The sequence below is a fragment of the Labeo rohita genome, chromosome 19 (assembly GCF_022985175.1).
Source record: "Labeo rohita strain BAU-BD-2019 chromosome 19, IGBB_LRoh.1.0, whole genome shotgun sequence".
Classification (NCBI taxonomy): Eukaryota; Metazoa; Chordata; class Actinopteri; order Cypriniformes; family Cyprinidae; genus Labeo; species Labeo rohita.
This window is the reverse complement of record NC_066887.1, coordinates 34,658,988-34,681,866: the sequence shown is the minus strand read 5'-3', so window position 1 is coordinate 34,681,866 and position 22,879 is coordinate 34,658,988. Positions and strand designations below refer to the sequence as shown.

Below are 22,879 nucleotides of genomic sequence, written 5' to 3'. Positions count from 1 at the left end.
GATGTTTTTGTATTTAATTTAGTAGTGTATTGTGTGTGATCACATGAGGGGCCGAGCCATTTGGATCATATTTTGTGACAACACCAATAAGAAATTATTAGAAAGTAATAGCGTCCATCTCACATCACCTGTATTCACACTATGAGCAGTTCTGTATATTGTCATCTTCTCTTTATTAGTCAAACACAGGCAGATTGTTGACCATCAGTGTAAACTCTAGCCCACTTTGTCATGACTAAGTTCAGATGTAAATCAGTCAGTCGTGTGTTTTTATATAGTTTGTAAAATTGGACGGAGATGATCATTTGAATGACAGGTAGAGACTTTTTAAAAAACAATTTTTTACAATTATTATTCATTTTAGCAGACATTTTTATCCAAAACAGTATATTATACAGTATATTTATATATATATATATATATATATATATAATATATTTATATTTATATAAAATAAGTAGGGCTGTCAAATGGTTAATCGCATCACATACAAAATAAAAGTTTGAGTTTGCCTAATATATGTGTATGTACTGTGTGTAATTATTATGTATATATAAATACAAACACATTCATGTTTATATTTAAGAATTATTTAGTATAAGTATATGTATTTATTATAATTTTTATATAATTTAAATTATATATAATTTTCTTTTACATAAATAACATATTTCTTTTAAATATACATTAATTTGTGTGTATTTATATATAGTTCATAATTACACACAGTACACACACATTTATTATGCAAACTATAACTATTAATTGTAAATTAATTGTATTTGTATGCAGTTAATCGTGATTAATCATCTGACAACCCTAATTATAAGCTATTTACTTAAGTTTGGTTTATAATTTAAGTAATAAAACACACACACACACACACACACACACACATATATATATATATATATACATATACATATATATATATATATATATATATATATATATATATATAATATATCAAAGTCAAAGGTTTTTGAACTGTATGATGTTTAATGTTATTTAAAGAAGTCTCTTCTCACTAAGCCTGCATTTATTTGATCTAAGGTACAGCAAAAACAGTAACATTTTAAAATATTTTTAGTATTTAAAATATTGTAACTATTATTACTGTTTTCTATTTGAATATTTTTTAACATGTAATTTATTCCTGTAATTTCAAAGCTGAATTTTTAGCATCATCACTCCAGTCACATGATTCTTCAGAAATCATTATAATATTCTGTTTTGCTGTTTAAAAATATTTATTATTATGTTGAAAACAGCTAAGTAGGATTTTTCCAGGTTTCTTTGATGAATAGAAAGTTCAGAAAACAGCAAATATCTGAAACAGAATTTTTTTTTGTAACATTATAAATGTCTTTATCATCCCTTTTGATCAATTTAAAGCATCCTTGCTAAATAAAAGTATTAATTTCTACAATTACTTTTTTTTTTCCAATAAAAAAGTGTATATATACTGACTCCAAGCTTTTGAATAGTATAGTATATAATGTTACAAAAGCTTTTTGTTTCAGATAAGTTCTGATCTTTGGATCTTTCTATTCATCAAAGAATTCTGAAAAAAAAAAAATAACCCAACTGTTTTAAGTATTTGATGATTTATTTATAATAATAATAATAATAATAATAATAATAATAATAATAAAAAACGTTTCTTGAGCAGCAAATCAGCATATTAGAATGATTTCTGAAGGATCATGTGACACTGAAGACTGGAGTAATAATACTGAAAATTCAGCTTTGATTAAAGAAATAAATTATATTTTACAATATACTGAAATAGAAAACAGTTATTATAAATAGTAAAAATATTTCAAAATTTCATTGTTTGTGCTGTACTTTAGATTGAATAAACGCAGGCTTGGTGAGCAAAAAAAACATTAAAAATTAAATTATATATATATATACTTATTAACATTAATTATTAACTAGTATATGTATAATTTATTTATTTTTTTTATTTTAAAATACTTTTTGGAAATAGTTAAATAGAAAAATTCCCAAATTTTCCAATATTCCACTTTGTCATAATGCATGATTAAGAGTGCTAAAGCTTAAAGCTCTGAATTTATAAATGAAAGCTCTGATTTTGTAGTTAAGTCATGGCCATAAACTGTACGTCTTCTACATACTTCTGGATATGTATTATTTCAGTGAGTGATTCTTGTCTTTTATTCCTGCTGTAATGAAATTGAAAATGTGCTTGAAATGTATAATTGAAAAAGAGTGGAAACGCTGTCTATTCTATCAGTTATCTACCCTAAAAAAACATTCTTTTCAGTATCCACCTCATTTTTGCGTGACCATTAGTAAACTTTATGTTTCAGGCTTCCATTTTCATCTCATCATTTTAAGCTGTACAAAACAGCTGGGTTTGCTGCTTGATATGCAAATTGGTGTAAATATTATTTTAATGTATTATCTTAATTATAAACGCACTGGTTTGTAGCGCAAACAGTTCTACCATTTACTGCACATTGTTAGTCTCATTATTTCTCTGTAGCAGCTAATGAACTGGACGTCTCGTCCATAGGCTTACTTCCGGGTTGAAGAATGAGGTGGATAGGCCAGATTTTCTGTATCGGTGCATCCCAGCGTAGCATATTTTCATTTCTAGATGTCTTTGTCATCAGTGGCGTTTTCCTTGGCGAGTCTCTGGTCTTTGATGAGGAGAATCTCAATATTGAAGGTGCAGGACAGCAGAGGTCTGTGTATTTATCTGAGATGCTGTAAAACAGTCTGGACGGGCCGCCTGTTGACTGGACTCAGATCAGTATCAGACGCTGATCAGATGGGTCTCCAGCAGCCGCATATACACACCCGACAGGCCCGATGACAGCAGGCACTCCTGATAAACAGACCCCCCTTCAACACACACACACACACAGACACGCACACACACACATTTACTGACACACACGCACGGTTCTGTCCGTTTGGACTCCAGAATGGCCCAATGATCACCTGTGTCTGTTGTTTTTAAACACACTGTGTGTGTGTATGTCGACTCTAGACTGCAAATCAAATCACTCCCTTTTAGTCACAATGTGGTGTTCATTACACATGCAAAATACAGAATTTCAAAAAATGAAAAATTATCTATCTATCTATCTATCTATCTATCTATCTATCTATCTATCTATCTGTCTGTCTATCATCTGTTCATCTGTCCGTCTGTCTGTCCATCTGTTTTTCTGACACTCTATTCCATCCATCATAGTATTCTTTCATTTTCTCAGTTCATAAGGCCTATACACCTTAAAGGGGAGGCAATGCAGGCAAAACACAGTTTTTTCATGCACCTGTCAAGTTTGAGATTTTGGGCTTTTCATGAAGCGTTTTTTTTAAACTAGTGGAAAGAAAACATCCAAAAGACACTGTTAAGTGTTTCTTTTATAGCACTTTATCTATTTGTGTCAATAGATTTTAATTACAATACATATTTTTCAAAGCCGTTTTCTCAAAATGACTTTTTTTTTCTCCTACACTGAGCCATAGATCTCCACTTCAGTAGCACTTACACACACTTTTTTTTTTTTTTTATTTACAGAGGGATTTGTTCATATATAATTAGCTTGATTTTATACAACATTTTATTCCCCCCAGAATTGTAAAAAATATATAGTTTTCAATCAACTGGACAAGTACGGTGACAACTATTAAGCCGGGCTCACACTACAGGATTTTTAGCCCACTTTTCTCCACCCGAGAATCGGAGCAAAAATCTTGTCGAACACCTCGATCAGTCCCGATGTTCGGCACGGATTATCTGGTAATGTGAGAAGTTCATAGATTGAATCTTGCACCACCCGATCTGCTCTCACACAAATCGGGGCCGTCCCGATCATATCAAACATGTTTGATATTCAGGATTTTAAATCGGGGTGATCACGGCTATGAATATGCCAGTACTTTCACAACAGCCAATGCGTGACCGCAAAACAGCTGCTGTACGGTCCATTGGATAGTGGAGATGGAGGAAACTGCTTCTTATGTTTTTGTAGTAACACTGTCTGTATAATATGTTGAAAACATACCACAACCGCATAGAGCAAGGAAAGCTCTGGAGTGAATCATCTCAGTTTTGAACATACTGGGTGAGTGCATAAAGCTGCTAGCACGCTAGCTAACATAAGTAAACATTAGTTGCTGAAATGACGTAAGATCATGTGAGGCGTTCTCTCCGGCATTATAATCTTAATAATATCTTGTAGTGTGTGATGCGCCACGGTTTTCAAAATTTGTAGTGTGTGCATGTTTAAGATTTCAGGGAAGATAATCTGCAAACATTCTCCTTATGTGTGCGCTGCAACCAAATTTCACAATCGGTTATGATTTTAAAAATCCTGTAGCGTGAGCCCAGCTTTAGTTATTTTTTTTTTTTACCCTATTCACCTGCAGTGTCTTGCCTTAAAAACTTTTTCAAAACATTCAAACAAAGCTTTTTTTAAGCTGATGTTCAAATTGTCCAGTTAAATAACAGTTTGAATTTTGTTCTAATTTTAAGTCATTTGAATTTTGCTTCCTTACATTCAAATTTGAATTTGCATTCCGCATCCTGTTTCAAATTCAAATTTAAAATCTATGTTGTCTATCCACATAGGGTGGAAAATTGTCTTTAGACAAAGGCTCAAACAAACAATAAACAGCACAACAGCTATTATAAAATAACTAAATATTTTACATATGTGACTCTGGATCACAAACCAATCATAATCATCTGAACAAATGTGCTTTCCATTGATGTATGATTTGTTAGGATAGGACAATATTTGGCTGAGATACAACAATTTAAAAATCTGGAATCTGAGGGTGCAAAAAAAATCTAAATATTGAGAAAATCGCCTTTAAAGTTGTCCAAATGAAGTTATTAGCAATGCATTTTACTAGTCAAAAAATTAAGTTTTGATATATTTACATGTAACATGATCTTTACTTAATATCCTAATGATTTTAGACATAAAAGATTTATTTTTGGCTATTGCTACAAATACCTGTGCTACTTTAAGACTGGTTTTGTGGTCCAAGGTCAAATAGAATCTATACAACTCATTAAAAAACATAAAATGTATATAGTTTATTAAAAATTTTATCTAAAATACTTATGGTGGTGAGAATGAAAGTCTTATTATACATATAAATCAGAAAAAAGTTACAAAATCTGAAAGTGATGCGAAGGTACACCTTTGTACCTTATTTTTGCATATTAGTACTTAAATGGTTTTAAAAGGTCCCATTCCAGTGAGCAGTGAGAGTGTATGTGGCCTTTTTTTCACTATGGCATGCCTGATGGCCTGAGATGAACTATAAATAGAGGTTTGCCACCTCAGTTTAGTGTTTCTTTAAATTCGGAAACAAATGAATATCCCTGCTCATGTTGCAGAAGAATCTCAGTTAAACTCTCACTATCCAACTTAAAGTTGTCCTTTGAAACAACTCCGATCGCTTCCCCTGTGATCAAAGTCAAATCCACGAGAGAAAGTCCAGGCTGTTCTCAGATCAGCTGCTGTGGGGAAATTCCACCAGCACATGACAGGAGTGTGTTGCTTTGGATCGTCTGTTGGGTGTTTGCGTTTCCTTCTGTGCTTGTAGGTTAGCCATGACGGGAGTCCAGACACATGCGATCTACCCTGAACATGCTGCCTGTGAGGGAGAAAGAGAGAGCGAGGGAGAGGTCTTGGCTTGGGAGGATTTGGACCTCTCAGCCTAGAAACAGCCGGCCCAGTTTGGACTCAGACCTGGTGTTAATGTTCTTTTTTTCTCCAATACAAATCTGTTGTGTAGCAACCCCCAGATTCTCCTTTACCCACAAACCGCATGTGTTTTTAAACGCACGGCAACACACACACACACGACAGGCACACACAGAGAGACACATAATGCTTAATCAGGTATTCATGCACAGTTACTCTAGGTCAAATCAGACCTTCCTTCCGTTTCCTACTTTTTCTTATGTCCAAATATCATTTGCATGCATATCTTTATCATCATTACGAACAAAAGATGTTATAAAGGTCTACTTACTTTCATTAAACATGTAATACGTTATATATTTTGAGGGTTTTACCCCTAAAAATTAAAGTTTGGACATTATTTACTCCCCCTTATGTTGTTGGACCCCATTAACTTTCATTGCGTGGACAAATTAAAAATATTTTCTTTTATTTTCCTCAGAAAGTCATACAGGTTTTAAAACAACACGATAGTGAGTAAATTATGACAGAATTGACATTTCTACATGAAATGTTCCATTAAAGCATGTTTTGGTCTTATTGTAATTGATTCATTGGTGCATGTTTTCCTAAAGAAAAAGAAGCTTCTTTTAGATTTTTAATTGAAATCTTTTCCACCACTTCTTCCTCCACCTCCGAAGCAATATTCAAATTGAATTACACCTAACAATGTAGAGTGGTTTAGTTTCGGTATGAAAAGTGGTTGATTTTAGTTTCAATATGAAAAGTTTTCCTTTGTTGAAGTTAAATGTGTTTATGAATTATGCAGTTCTTGGAAGATATGTGTGCCAAATGTACAATTCATATTTTGATTATTAAAACAGATTAAAAAAATATCAGCTAAGAAGTTGAATGAAAGACCTTTTTATGTTGCACATAGAGCTCTTAAGTCTGTAGTTTCATTAGGAAGCCAGAAGCCAAAACATCTGAACTTATAACTTCTTTTAGACTAGTGGAAAGAAAACATCCAAAATACACATTTATGTTTATTTCATTATTCATTACACTTTATCGCATTTGCACCTGTAGATTTCTGTTCAAACACCTTCTTTAAAGATTTAGTTTTTTGACGTCAGGAGCACTTAAATACACCAAAACTTACAGTTTTATTCCTGTCTTTATTCTGAAGGTTTTTACTGAGGAGTTTGTTCATATATCATTTGCTTGGTTTTATTATTGCATTTTTCAATTTGCATCTATAGATTTCAATTACAATATATAGTTTGTTTCTCCATTTCAGCAGCACTTGCATACACCAAAACTTAGAGTTTTATTCCTGTCTATATGCTGAAGGTTTTGACTGTGGGGTTTGTTCATATATCTTTCTGCTGAGTTTATACAACATTTATTCCTAAAACGTGGTAAAAATGTATTTTTAATGGCCTGTTGACAGTATTTTCTGATTTATGGAGTGATAAAAAGAGATATCCAAAATCCCTTCTATAAAAACTTTTGACTTTAATATGTTAACAAAATGAAGCATAAATTTTGAATCTGTGTTAAGTTTTCTGTTCTGCAAATCTTTTCAAATTTGTGCATATTTAAACATTTTTTTTAAAAAAAAACTTGTAATACAAAGATGTTTTTTGATAAGAAGAGGCTTTGTACTGAATCTAAGTTGCAGAATATCTGTGGGTGTGTTTTTGGTACTTGAGAAAAGCCTTTGTGTTTGTGCTGGCTGCCGTCTGGGACGGGCCCTCCTGGCAAAGCTCGACACGTCACGCCAGTCCTGATGCGTGCGCGATCAATAAAGAATCGGTCCTGAGCTCGAGTCAAGTGCAGAAGCATCAATCAGCTCAGAAAATCACACCTCGAGCCCTCCGCCTGCGCGAGGGGGAGTCCTACATGAGGTCACCCAGCCTCTAAACCTGAGAGTGGGAGGTGTTGAGACGACCGGGCAACAAAAGAGGGAAAGAAAAAGAAAGACAGACAGAGAGAGAGAGCGCACAACATTTGTGGTGGGCTGCATTGAACACCACAAATCTGTGCTTTCATTTTCACTCTGTCTGTTCATGCTCAAACCTAATAGATGCACACATTTACACAATAGCACATGCAGTACACTTGCATGTTTACAGGTGTCTCATGCTGCATGCAAATTATACATATTTACCATAAATGATGCAAATGAGACTTGTGATGTTACTTCTTGCAGTTTTAGAATTAATTATGTGTGCTGAGCTGCAGAGATCCTTGTCTTTTTCAGGTTTTTTTGTCATGTTTTCCAGTAAACAGCCGTAAAATGGGATGCGTTGAACTGATAATCAAAATGCGTATAATGTTTTTTTTTCCTAATAATGTATTGTATATGAATATTTTTGTCTTTTAAAGCATTTTTTTGAGTTGGGGGTTGGTTGTTTTTAATCAAATATAAGACACACACCAATCTGATTTTTTGCAATGTGTGTGGTTTTTATTCGCAGGTCCCCTTTTGAAGGCAAGACGCATTAGAAATATGACTCACCAGCAGAGGAAATACTGAGGTGTGTAGCTAACTAGCATGTTAAGTGTAAACAATTTGACAATCTGTCTGATAGATGAATGTTGTGCATGTCAGATTTTCACTTAAACCATTAAAAGTAAGACAAAATATCAATTAAAAATGACGTAAAATGACATTTTTGTAATGTCAATTTTTACATTTTTAAGTTTCAAATTCTTACATATGACAGATATGACATGAAGTTTGTTTTATATTTGTATTTTTAATGTAATTTTATTTCCTTTATTGTAAAAAGCATGTTCAGTAAGTCATCCCAACTTATGTTTTTACATTATATATATATATATATATATATATATATACACACACACACACACACACACACACACAGAAAATGTATATGAAATTCAGCTTGATTTTTTTTTTTTCTGTTTTATGTAATGTAAGTTGAAATGACTTGTACAGCGAAGCTGATTATACTTATAGACACTTCAGGCAAAACACTGTTGTTTCATGCACCTGTTAAGTTTGAGATTTTGGCCTTTTTGGTTTTTCATAAAGTGCTTTTCAGACTAGTGGAAAGGAAACATCCAAAAGACACTGTTAAGTATTTGTTTTATAGCACTTTATCTATTTGTGTCAATAGATTTCCATTACAGTACATATTTTTAAAGTCCATTTTCCCAAAATGAGTTTTTTCTCCTACACCGAGCCATAAATCTTTACTTCAGTAGCACTTACACACACACCAAACTTTACACTTTTATTCCTGTCTTTATCCTGAAGGTTTTTACGGAGTGATTTGTTCATATATAATTCGCTTGATTATATAAAACATTTGAAGAGTTTGGTTCCAAAACACTATAAATCCATTTTGATTAATTTGATTAAAAATGTGTTTTCTTTACCAAAAAAGTGGCAAGATGAAAACTACTATTTTCCTTCCCATTATGAGGTGATATTTGACTCCTTAAAGTGAATTAAAGGGGGATTTTGTTATTACCTTTGTAGTGGCATTTTTGTAACTTTGAAATGCAGTTTAAATGCGGCTGTAAACAATCCCAGCCGAGGAAGAAGGGTCTTAACTTGTTAAACATATGGTTATTTTCATAAAAAAAAAAAACAATTTAAATACATTTTATTCTCAAATACTCGTCTTGCCTTGCTTTTGTTGAACTCTGTGTATTCTGACTCAAGACAGTTAGGGTATGTTGAAAAACTCCAATCGTATTTTCTCCCTTAACTTCAAAAATCATTTCAAAATCATCCTACATCAATGCAGAAGTACCGACCCAGTGTTTGCAAAGCGAACATGCAAAGAAGATCAAACACCTTTGACAAAAAAGGTAAAACAGTGATATAGGACGATTTTGAAGTTGAGGAAGAACATGAGATGAGAGTTTTTCGACACACCCTAACTGTCATAAACCGAAAAAAAAAAACAGTTTGACATTAAAAAGTATATAAATTGTATTATTTTTATGAAAATAACTGATCGTTTTACTAGATAAGATCCTTCTTCCTCAGCTGGGATCGACAACCACATTTGGGATTGTTTGAAGCCGCATTTAAACTGCATTTTGGAAGTTTAAAATCGGGGCACCATATCAGTCCATTATATGGAGAAAAAAGCTGAAATGTTTTTCTCAAAAACCATAATTTCTTTACGACTAAAGAAAGAAAAACATGAACATCTTGAATAACAAGGGGGTGAGTACATTATATGTGAATCTTTGTTTTGGAAGTGGACTTTTAAGGCAGCAACTAAGTTTTTAAGTTTAAGTTTGAATAGATTAATTTTTTTATGTTTTAAAGTGCTTTATACATTTTTATTAAATTTCATTTAAATATAATTATACGCAATTAATATGATTAGCTTGATACATTGTAAGAATACCAGAAAGTCCCACCATGATAGAAAAACTATGTGTATATTTGTTGTTTTGGAGACAAATTTGTACTCAGAAGTGAGGTAAACCTGAAAAAAAAAAAAACTCCAAACCTCCTTTCTAGGATGCCCTCATTTGTAAAAACGTTATAAAAAATAAGCAAAGTATTTTTCAAATTGTAAATTGTAAATACTAGATGTAGGCCTATATGAAAACAACAGAAATCTATGCAAAGTAAAGACGTGTGTGTCGTTCAGCAGGTGAGGGGTGAGCACCCGTGGTTGGTTGACCTTTGTGTGCAGTCATGTGTGCGGGTAGGTTCACCTGTGGTGGTGACTTCTGGTTAAATGAAATCAACTAGAGGTGTGTGGGTGACCATAACTTTGAACCCACCTGCGGCTCAGCGCTGTGACTCATCCACACTTGCTGATTTCTTCTGATCTGTTGTCACATGATGCCCTGAAGTGATGGACCTGAGCCATATTCACAGACCAGGCTATCAGGATATAGACCTGAACACTCTAGCAACCACATAGCAGTGCTCAATTAACCATCCACAGCATTTAACAGAAAAGCAAAAGTTAAAATGTGTATGCTTGAGTTGTTTATGAGGTTTTGAGGTTTCATACAGCAGGTGTAGGTGTAGCAGTTTAAAGTGACTCATCAACTAACAAGGAAGAAGTTCATTTCATATTAAAGAAATGGATAGTTTTACAAATTCTACTTGCATAGAATGTAAAACATGAGCTACAAGTAACAGGGTTATTATAGTTCACTGAAACAAAACTGTAGAAAAAATCAAATAAAAATGCACTGAAATAAAATAAAATATTTAAAAAAATGTAAAGTCATTTCATTTTAGCGACTTGCCCACACAATGTGTCTCATTTCGTTTAGTTATTCTAAAATAACTAAAACTGAAACTGAAATACAAATGAATATAGACATATGGAAAAAGCCCAAAAACACACAACAAAATGACTAAAAATGTAACTAAAACGGAATATAAAAAATATAAAAAACGAATAATATCTCAGTTATACTAAAAGAGCACTGACTGGTAAATGCATTTTGTTTGTTAATGCACAAATGATAAATTATTAAAGAAATAATGAGACTAGAAGGTTAAAGGTGCAAAAAAGATGTTGTAGTTTGGAAATGGATGCATGAAGGGAATAAGACACTGCCAGGAAACATTCATGTGATGTGTTTTTTCTTGTCTGTTATGACTGGTCTGCACAGTAATAGCCTAAAGGTAGGTCATATCTAAAGTTAGTCCTCCCTGATCTCATTACCTTGTGTGGTTTTAGACACTGAAGATTCAACAGAATCCGTCATGAGGTCACAGAGAAAATGTCTTCTAATAATTCAAATATCTTGTCCGTTTGAATCTTTCATGTTAATCTCTTCTAGGAAAAAGGAGCAAAATGATTGGTGACTCATCCTGCACTGCACAGGTTTCTATTCAATCAGGTGCTTTCTAGAGTGAGAATGACCCTCACCCCCCTTTCCACCTGCTGTCATCTAGTAAGTAGTAAATTATGACTGTGAATTATGTAGATAGAAACTGAGGTCTTTATTTTTCTTAAAGGGGTCATCAGATGCAAAGTTCACTTTTACGTGTTGTTTGAACATTAATGTGTGTTGGCAGTGTTTGTACACATCTACACTAAAAAATAAAAAACACAATTTGTTGAGTCAGCTTAAAATAATTTGTTACTCTGCTGCCTTAAAATTTTAAGTTCAGTCAACTTGAAATGTTAGGTTGTACTAAGTAACAACTTAGATATTTGTGTTTGTTAAACTTAACAGATGGGTAAGTAACCCAGCTGCCTTAAAATTTGAAGTTGATTCAACTCAAATATCTAAGTTGTCACTTAGTATAATTTAACATTTCAAGTTGAATAAACTTTTTTTTTTGAGTTGACTGAACTTAAAATTTTAAGGCAGCCAGGTTACAAATGAATTTAAGTTGTCTTAACAAATTGTTTTTTTTACAGTGTACCCTATAATGACAAATATCCACCCAGGGGTTTTTAATTAATCTGTAAAAATAATTCCCCTTTTTCAAATCAAGTCAAATTTGATTGACACTGGCGTCTTACCTTAGACACACCCCGAATGAGCAGTAACAGTCCGATCGCCATTGTATTGATGCTGGAGCAGGGACGTAGACAAGAATGGCTCCTAAGCGATTGAGGTGTTGTGTTGCTGGATGTAATAATGAACATGGTGGTCGTCATTTACTCCCGACATCTGAGCCGCTGAAGATGCAGTGGATTATGTTTGTTTGTGAAGGGAATGCACCTCCTGATCTACATAAATGTGTCTGTGTTCACGCAAATCATTCGTGATCCAGCTTCACTTACAGCAGAAGTGAGTACAAGGTTTTTCGAATCTTTGCGATCGCCTTTCCTTATAACATGGTAGTTAGCAAGTTTAGCGGCTAAATGTGGCTGAAGTAAACTGAGCACGGCTCATCAAATCGCAGAAGAGAGGGGTGGGGTGAGCAGAGCTCATTTGCATTTAAAGCAACATGCAACAGAATGGGCAGAAGTGAGTATAAGGTTTTTTTTATGAATCTCTGCAATCACCTTTCCTAATAACATGCTAGTTATCAAGTTTGCGGCTAAAGTAAACAGTCTCTCAGAGCAGCTCATCATTCCACAGAGAGAAGAGAGGGGCGGGGCGAGCAGAGCTAATTTGCATTTAAAGGAACAACCCCTTAGAATGAGATGATTTTTGCAGAGCTGATTTTGACAAGGTAAAAAGGGTGTTGTTTTACAAAACCATTGAGAATTTTTAATCAAAGTATATTATAGACTTTTCATTAAGCCCCTAAAGAATCATATCAACTTGTGGAAAATGGGCAAATGGGCATGGATGACCCTTTTAACTAACTGATACTTGTTTAAACTAGAGACCCTCTTAAATGAGTTCACTTCCAGAACAAAACTACAGTTAGGGTATGTTGAAAAACTCCCATCTCATTTTCTCCTCCAACTTCAAAATCGTCTTACATTGCTTTTACCTTTTTTTGTAAACTTTCACTTTGTAAACTCTGGGTCGAGATTTCTGCAGCGATGTAGGATGATTTTAAAGTTTGAGGAGAAAATGAAAAGGGAGTACGCATGCACATCACAGAGACGAGACAAAACGAGCATTTGAGGTTAAAAAATATATAAATTGTAATTTTTTTAGAAAATAACTGATCGTTTCGCTAGATAAGACCCTTTTTCCTCGGCTGGGATCGTTAAGAGCCCTTTAAAGCTGAATTTAAACTGCATTTAGGAAGTTTTTAATGGATTTTAAATTGTATTTTTTTTATTATGATTTTGCTTATATATTGTTTTACATATTTATATGATATGTAGTATTATATATCGCTTATGTGTTCTTATAACTTGTCAGTGCCGTATAAAACAAACTTTTGTGAAATTAGTTCATTGAATATTTGATTTATTTTATGACCGGGTTGTGTTGAAGTCAGTCACTTATTTATTTATTTATTCATTCTATAATATTTGTTCTCTAGATATTTATTCTCTTAATTAATTCTCTAAACAGCTTGTCCTACCCTAGATGGATGACCAAGTATTTTATTATAATTTTTTTTTTGTCCTGTGTGAATACATTGACATGTATTTTAGTGATGCATTTTTGCATTCTTATTTTTGCACTTCTCACCGCTGTTCCCTTAATTTTTGTGAGCCTGGACCGCAAAACCAGTCTTAGGCCCAATCCTAATTCTACCCCTTACCCCTACACTTTCCCCCACCCCTCCGTTTGGCTCGTTCACGTGTAGAGGTAGGGGTGTCTCAATTCTCTTTTGGTTGGAGGGGTAGGGGGAAGGGGAAGGGCTAGATAGCCCTCCAAACGAAGATTTTTCGGGACCTCACTTTAAATGAAGGGCTAAAAGAAATTTCCAACATTGCTGCTCACTCAAGCAAGCAGACCCATAAATGTAAGTAATTTTTGCCATTAAGAAGGATTTTTATGACAATTTTTCATTACATGTATATTACCTTCAATCTTGTGTTTGTGTTTACGGTTAACGTTTGCAAAAAAAGTTTGCTAGCGGATAGCACTGATTGCACGATATTACAAAATACATTTTTATGTCATATACCCGGTGACTTGACTGCATGTTAGAAACAAATATGAAAGTCCAGTGGCAAGGCAATTTGCTTTAACCACGCATATGGTAACGCATTGTTGTTTTGCTTACGGCCATATGTGTACATGTAAATGAACGGTGCTTACACTATTTGTACTTTTTGCAACATCACAACATTTTTGTAACTTATATTCTGTATAGGGACGGTGCATGTCCTCTGACGTAACGTTAGGAGCTAGCGACAACGTATGATGACGTATGACAGTGTCCCATTTCTTAGGGGAAAATTTTTAACCCTTACCCTTTCCACTTCATTTCAAGGGGCAAGGGGAAGGGGCAAGGGGTAGGCAAAGGGGTAGAAAATAGAATTGGGATTGGGCCTTAAGTAGCCAAAAATACATTGTATGGGTCAAAGTGCTCAAATATTCTTTAATGCCAAAAATCATTAGGATATTAAGTAAAGATCATGTTCCTTGAAGACATTTTGTAAATTTTCTAATGTAAATATATCAAAACTTAATTTTTGATTAGTAATATGCACTGCTAAGAACTTCGATCGGACAACTTTAAAGGTGATTTTCTCAATATTTTGAGTTTTTTGCACCCTCAGATTACAGATTTTCAAATAGCTGTATCTCGGCCAAATATTGTCCTGTTCTAACAAACCATACATCATTTTTTTAATCAGCTTTTTAATTTTTTAATCAGATGCTTTTAAATCACAATTTTGAAAAATGGAATTATAACCCTTATGACTGTTTTTGCGGTCCACATTTGTGACCATGGACCACAAAACCAGTCATAAGGGTGTTTTTTTTATTATTATTTGAATAAATAAGCTTTCCTTTGATGTATGGTTTGTTAGGACAATATTTGGCCGAGATACAATTATTTGATAATTATATTATCTGAGGGTGCAAAAACATCCAAATATTGAGAACTTCACCTTCAAAGTTGTCCAATTACTAATCAAAAATTAAGTTTTGATATATTTACAGTAGGACATTTATAAAAAATCTTCATGGAACATGATTTTTACTTCTAATGATTTTTGGCATTAAAAAAAATCGATAATTTTGACCCATACAATGTATTTTTGGCTATTGCTACAAGTATACCCGTGCTACTTAAGACACATTGAACACATCTTAAGACCTGATTCTGTTTCTCTTCATCTGTAACAGTGATGTTCTAGTTCATTCAGTGTGTTTATTATTTTTTATTCTATTATCTGATTGTGCTTCTTTTTGTTACCTAACAGTGGAGATCTCCTAACATGTTTGTGTTTATTTTATTTATTTGTTTTTTGTTTGATTGATTTGATTTTATCATGGTTTTAGTTGGTATTTTATTGTGCAGTGTGAATATTTTCGCATTTATTGTAATGCATTTCTCGTTCTCATCACTTTTCAGCACCTGAATTTTCAACGCATTTCATGTGCTGACTGTGTTTGTCTCTGTCTGTAACAGCAGCGAGTTTGTGTTTGTGTGTTTGTGTATCAGCTGCATTACTTCTTTCACCTTCATGTGGTAACCTGGCACTGCACACACACGCCGCGCTCACTCAACGATGACGGCCACACACACACAGACACACACACGCTGGCATGCTTTCTCGGCCCTGTCGGTCACAGGAAGGGTACCGGCGGTCGCGCTCTCCTCGCTGTGTGCGTTTATCCGCGGTCGCTGCCCTCCCGACGTCCCGACGCGGGTCAAACCCCCCGGCCTCGGCGCGCCGCTCGCGCACCTTCGCCCGCGGGCCGAGCGGGCTTTGACCCGTCAGCACGCACCCATCCTGGGCAGGCCAGAAGGCAAGCAGCTCGCGGCGGCCGTGCCAGCAGCCTGGCCCCGCGCCCGCTGATGTCATAATGGCAGGCGCCGGTGGGCGAGTTCTTCTCGCATCCGGATTCCGGAGTTCCATCGGCTCCCGCCAAACGCGGCGTTCTCCTCCAGAACCCTTCGCCCCCCTCGGCCCGTGTTTATGGTTCGGTCCCGTCTCCGGTACGGGAGAGCAGCAGGGGCGAACCATCACATTTGGTGCCCAGCGTGGGGGCGGTCGTGAGCCGTGGCGCTCCAACTATCCCATGGAGCTTTTCTTCTGTCTTTTCTCCGCGATTTTGACTAACCTCATTTGCATCTGCTAATTAGATCCTGTTAGCATAATTCATGTGCATGACACCCTTTTGAAGCTAATGAATAGACACATCTCCAGAGTCCATAATGAGCGCCGCTTCCTCGTATATTACAGAATTACAGAATCGCGTGCGTTTGACTTTACCTACCAAACGCTCTGACAGAAGTGGTTTTCTGTTGGTTTCTGAAAGTTTCTAAAACGTGTCGTCTCATGTTTACAATAACCAGTTTTACTAATGGATTTGACTGATGCTTTTAACTTACAGTGCATTTTATGAGCACGTTAACCTTTGACCTATGAGCAAAATGATCTACTGTTTGAGCTATAAAAAACAATAATACATTAATGGATACTGGATTGGATTTGAGTATAATAATTTTAATTATGTGAGCAGAAGGAGAGTCTGAGTCTAATAGAATCAAAGTAAACTGTTTAGCAATAGTAATGTGTTTATAGAGATGCAGGTCATACCTTAAGTTATTAAGTTATTACAGCTATGATTTTTATTTTATTTTATTTTAATTTATTATTTAGTGTTATGTATTTATTATTTATTAAATATTTGTTTTCTTTTTGCATATAAAATTTTACTTCGTATTAATAGCTAGGAAGTTATGATTTTATAATAAGTGTAAATTGTATTTATTCATTTATTAATTTATTTAGCTTTAGTTTTATTTTTGTTTGTTTGTTTGATCATTTTTTAATTTATGTATTTGTTCATTTATTTATTATTTTATTTGTTTTTATTTAAAATTGTATCTTTTCTATGAATTATGGAGTAAATTAATTAATTCAATTTATTTTTTTTTTTTTTTTTTTTTTTTGAAAATAATTTATTTTATATTAATGGCTATGAAATATTGATTTAAATATAAATGATTTTATTATGTGTGCAGAAATAGAGAGCATATCTTTATACACAGGACAATAAAACAACACAGTATGAAATCACTGAACCAACGGTCAATAATACAGTTTACAGTCATTATATGTTAATATTTGACCATAGTATCACACCAGTCGCCAATCAGAATTAACAAAACGGTCTAATAATCAACATATTCTGAGATTTACAGTTTCTCTTTGTTAATATACTCCAGTACTTGTAGTACATGATGTTTCTTTAGTACAGGACTGTTTATTTGTACTCAGACTTCGGTCAGTGAAGCCTCAAACAGTGTAAAATGCATTTGGGGTCATTGCTTTTCTGTTTTTTAGACGAGTCTTCAAACTCTCTACATCAGTGTGAATGGATGCACGCAGGACAGATCTTCTGTTTGGTGTGTTTATATGGGGCTGAAGACAAGAAGGTAGAGACTGATTTTCTAGATTTTAACTAAAGCTTGATTCCTCACATTATTTACCAACATTCCAGTGTTATTTTATTTTTTAAATGCATTTTATTTCATTGTTTTATTTTATTATTATTTATTTAATTATTTAGCAACATCCTCACAGTTTATTTTATTTTATTTTATTTTTTAACTGTGAATATTGTATTGTTATTTCCTATACATCTTGAATCCTCATATTATTTAACAACATTCTCACACTTTTTATTTTTAAATAATTTTTTAATATTTATTTTTACCAACAGCCCGATTCCTCATTATTTAGCAAAATTCTCATATTTAATTTAATTTAATTTAGTTTTATTTTATTTCGTATATAGGTAATTTTATTTTTTATTATTTTATTTAATTATTATTTATTTAATTATTTAGCAACAGCCTCACAGTTTATTTTATTTTATATTTTAACTGTGAATATTGTAATGTTTTTGTTTTTTTACATGTACAGCTTGAATTCTCATATTAAACAACATTAAAAAAATATTTTATTTTATTTTATTTTATTTTATTAATTTTATGTTATTTTATTTTATTATTTATTTATTTAATTATTTAGCAACGTCCTCACAGTATATTTTATTTTTTAACTGTGAATATTGTAATGTTTATTTCCTATACAGCTTGAATCCTCATATTAACAACATTCTCAGACTTTTTATTTTTAAACAATTTTTTTATTTATTTTTTTTTACCAACAGCTCCATTCCTCATACTATTTAACAAAATCCTTAGATTTTATTTTATTATATTTTCCCTACAGCTCACATCCTCGCATTACTTATCAAATAAGCAAATTAAGAGCATGAGCATTTTCACCGTGGTAAAGCGGCTGAATTGCCTCAGAAGTAGTGTTTGCATGCACACAGAGTTTTGGTGCGTCTGTGTGTCATTATGGCCTGTGTTTGTGCACATTTGTCCTACTATGTGTTTGTGTGAGTACAGCGTGTGTGCGTGTCTGGGTGTGGGACCTCTTGGGCCCTCAGCAGGGGGCATTGAGTCATATGACAGGGCCGGGGGCCACAGGATGTGACATCAGCGCGGTCTGGGTGCCCGTCTGCTCACGCCAGGCGCTTGATCTTTCCCATTTGGCCGTTCAGAGCTGGTGACGGACAGAATGAGTGACAGCACTCACTCACTCACTCATGACTAGAGCTCATTATCACCTCCTGATCTGTCTGCTGTTTCACACACACACACACACACACACACAATTATATAGACACATGCACATACATGCATACTTAGCTATCTTAACGAACACATATTATTGACTTTTAAGCTTATATGACTATCACAAATTGAACATCTTGATAAATGTTCCCAAAGGGAGGTTTAGTGATATAACTCACTTCTAGGGGACTGTTTTGCACCCAAAAATATAACTAAACACATTTTGTTGATCGCGTTTATTCGTTTTTATGGCATTCAGATAGAAGCGTTTAACGTTTTATATGCAGCACCATGACGAACCAGGATATCAGGGACTTATATATATACACACACACACACATACGTAAATATATATCTATATCTAATGTATCATTGACCAGTTGTTTTCAAATGAATCTCTCGACTTCTGCAGAACCCGCCGGTCCTGCTGACATCTGTCCATACTGATCTTTGCTCTTCCGTTTAGACACATATTTATAGATAAAATGACTGACAGATAGAGACAGAGGGAAAGTTGTGTGGTTTAACACCTAGATGAGGCTCGCATCCTAATGACAGCTCATCTGAGCGCAGGAGAGGAAGAGGAGGAGGAGGAGGAGAGCTGTGATGATATATGTGAGGTGCATGCTGGGGGATTCCTCTCGCTGCTGGAGGTGTCATGGTGTTGGTGTCTGCTGAAGGGTTTGTGGTCACCTCTTGACTGCTTTTCTCACAACACGTCTCCACGTTCGTTTAACGGCGCCGCGAGTTATTTTGCTGAAAATAAAGAATCGCATTGAATCCATTTGCTCGTTGTGACATCATCAACCTCCATAATGACCATTGTCATGTCACAGGGTTCGAGTCCCTATTAGATTTGTTTTCACTGTAGTTTTTTTTTTTTAACATTTTTTAATTTGGCTCAAAGAATTTTTTTTCCATAACTTCACTGACTTAAATTAGAGGAAAAATCACAGAGGTGGATAATATGTCTAATATTCACAACTATTTTCTGGGTGTATTTTTGATGAGCTTTTTAGGGTTTGATTAGACTAGTTTGATTATTCTTTGTCATTTTGTGTCTCATGTGTAAGAGAGAGTGTTGAGACAGAGTATGATAATAGTGTTTCTTTCAAACTTAAGAGAAACGGTGCTGTACAGTTGTTAAGTTTGATTAATTTCAGTGAATCTGTTCATATTTTTTATTTTAATAAATCAATTAAAAATTCTGATTCATTTGTGTAATCACTCTAGGTTGACTGTTTATCTGTTATATCCATCCATCCATCTTCCATCCATTTATACATACAGTTATTCCCATTGTCCTATCATCCATTCATCCATCCATTTATCCATCCATCATCCCATTTTTCATCCATCCATCTATCCGTCGTTCAAATATCCATCCAACCATCCACCATCTATACATCCATCCATTTTTCCATCCATCATCCCATCTTTCATCCATCCATCCATCCATCCATCCATCCATGCATCCATTCATCCATCATCATCCATCCATCCATCGTTCCATCATCCATCCGTCCAACATCCATCATTTATTTATCCATCATTCCATCATTCATTCATCCATCCATCATCATCCCATCATTCATCCATCCATCCATCCATCCAACATCTATCATCCATCCATTTATCCATCCATCATCCCATCATTCATTCATTCATCCATCCATCATTCCATCTACCATCCATCCATCCATCCATCATCATCCATTCATCTGTCGTTCAAATATCCATCCATCCATCCATCCATCCATCATCCCATCATTCATTCATCCATCCATCCATCATCATCCATCCATCTGTCGTTCAAATATCCATCCATCCAACATCCATCATCCATCCATTTATCCATCCATCATTCATTCATCCATCCATCATCATCCCATCATTCATTCATCCATCCATCCATGCATCATCCCATCTTTTATCCATCCATCCATTCATCCATGATCCAGTAATTCATTCATCCATCCATCCATCAACCCATCATCCATCCATTTATCCATCATCATACCATCATTCATTCATCCATCCATTTATCATCCCATCTTTCATCCATGCATCCATCCATCAACCCATCATTTATCCATCCGTTCGTTGTTCAAATATCCATCCATCCATCATCCATCCATCCATCAACCCATCATTCATCCATCCATCATCCGTCGTTCAAATATCCATCCGTCGTCCATCTATCTATTCGTCCATCCATCCATCCATCACCCATCATTCATCCATCCATCATCCATCCATCCGTTGTTCAAATATCCATCCATTCATCCATCTATCATTCCATCCATCCATCCATTTATCCATCATCATCCCATCATTCATTCATCCATCCATTTATCATCCCATCTTGCATCCATCCATCAGCCCATTATTTATCCATCCATTCGTTGTTCAAATATCCATCCATCCATCATCCACCCATCCATAAACCCATCATTCATTCATCCATCATCCATCCATCCATCCATCCATCCATCCATCCATCCTTCTATCCATCCATCCATCACCCATCATTCATCCATCCATCTGTCGTTCAAATATCCATCCATTCATCCATCTATCATTCCATCCATCCATCCACCCACGCATTGTTCAAACATCCATTCATGTATCCATTCATCTATCATTCCATCATCCATTCATCAATCCCATCCATCCATCCATCCATCTGTTCCATCATATTGGAATATTCATCCATCATTAATTAATTTATTAATTCATCATCCCATCATTCATTCATCCATCCATTCATCCACCTATACATCATTTCAGCATCCATCCGTTGTTCAAACATCTATCCATATCCATCAATCACACATCCATCCAATCATCCATCCATCCGTCATTCCATCGTCCATCCATCTCTATCAAACCATTGATCTCTATCAAACCATCCGTCCGTCCATCCATCCATCCATCCATCTGTTGTTCCGGCATCTATCCGTCAAACATCCATTGATCCCATCATTCATCCATCCATCCATCCATCCATCCATCATTTCAACATCCATCTATCATGTCAACATCTGTCCATCCATCCGTCCGTCCATCCATCCATCCATTCATCCATCCATCCATCCGTCATTCCTTCACCCATCCATCTCTATCAAACCATCCATCTATCTGTCTGTCCACCCAACCATCCATACATCCATCTGTGGTTCCGGCATCCATCCATCCATCAAACATCCATTCATCCCATCATTCATCTGTCCATCCATCATGTCAACATCTGTCCGGTCGTCTGTCCGTCCGTCCGTCCGTTCGTCCGTTCGTCCGTTCGTCCATCCATCCGACCGACCATCCATCCTTTCAACATCCATCCATCCGTCCATCCATCTGTTGTTCCAGCATCCGTCCGTCTATCCGTCTGTCTGTCTGTCCGTCCGTCTGTCCATCCATCTTTCCTACCTTCATTAAACACTGTGACATAAATTATAAAAATTATAATATTTGTGATGTTTGTTCTTCTGTGATGTTTGTAGTACATTGTCATTGATCTGTTGTTTGATTTCTCTGCAAACCTGCAATACTCTCGACTCGACGCACTGACGGCAAACGCAGCGCCCCATACCAGCACGCAGTTCGGCGTCCCGTACCGAACACGGCCTCTTCCCAGCAGTCCTTGCTTCTTGTGATTGCAAGCATGAGTGACAGTATCACTGGAGTGTGTAATGAAGAGAGGAACGCAAATCTTGCGGCGTGTGTCTCCATGTCACCTCCCATCTGCGGTTAACCTCTTCTCAAGCGTGAGCCTCTTACTGCAACTCACTTTCCCTACTGTCAGCTGTCAATCATCCGCACAAGCCCCTCCCTCCCGCGGGCCCGAGGGCTAGCGCTAAAATGCTAGCGTGCTAGAGCCTAATGGAGTCTGATGGGTCTCATGGTGTTCGGTTTAAGACTCGGCCAGTGGGGAGGTTCGCATTCGGTGATTTCTGACAGGAATCATGAGTCCGGCTCAGTGTTAGCTTAATTAACTCAACCGCTGCAGAGACTTTAAAGCTGTTTTTAG

The 22,879-nt window shown here is 35.3% G+C and overlaps 1 protein-coding gene and 1 long non-coding RNA gene across 2 annotated transcripts in view; one reads left to right on the top strand and one right to left on the bottom strand.

The window, feature by feature from the left end:
• Nucleotides 1–22,879, bottom strand: part of LOC127181892 (zinc-alpha-2-glycoprotein) — an 898,082-nt gene that overhangs the window by 273,017 nt on the left and 602,186 nt on the right. The gene's annotated exons all lie outside the window — the stretch shown is intronic.
• LOC127181897 (uncharacterized) overlaps nucleotides 8,183–22,879 on the top strand; it is a 40,414-nt gene continuing 25,717 nt past the window's right edge. Inside the window, exons 1-3 of the long non-coding RNA XR_007829831.1 lie at nucleotides 8,183–8,224; nucleotides 11,487–11,600; nucleotides 17,546–17,637. This is a non-coding gene — a long non-coding RNA (uncharacterized LOC127181897). The remainder of the gene's footprint in view (nucleotides 8,225–11,486; nucleotides 11,601–17,545; nucleotides 17,638–22,879) is intronic.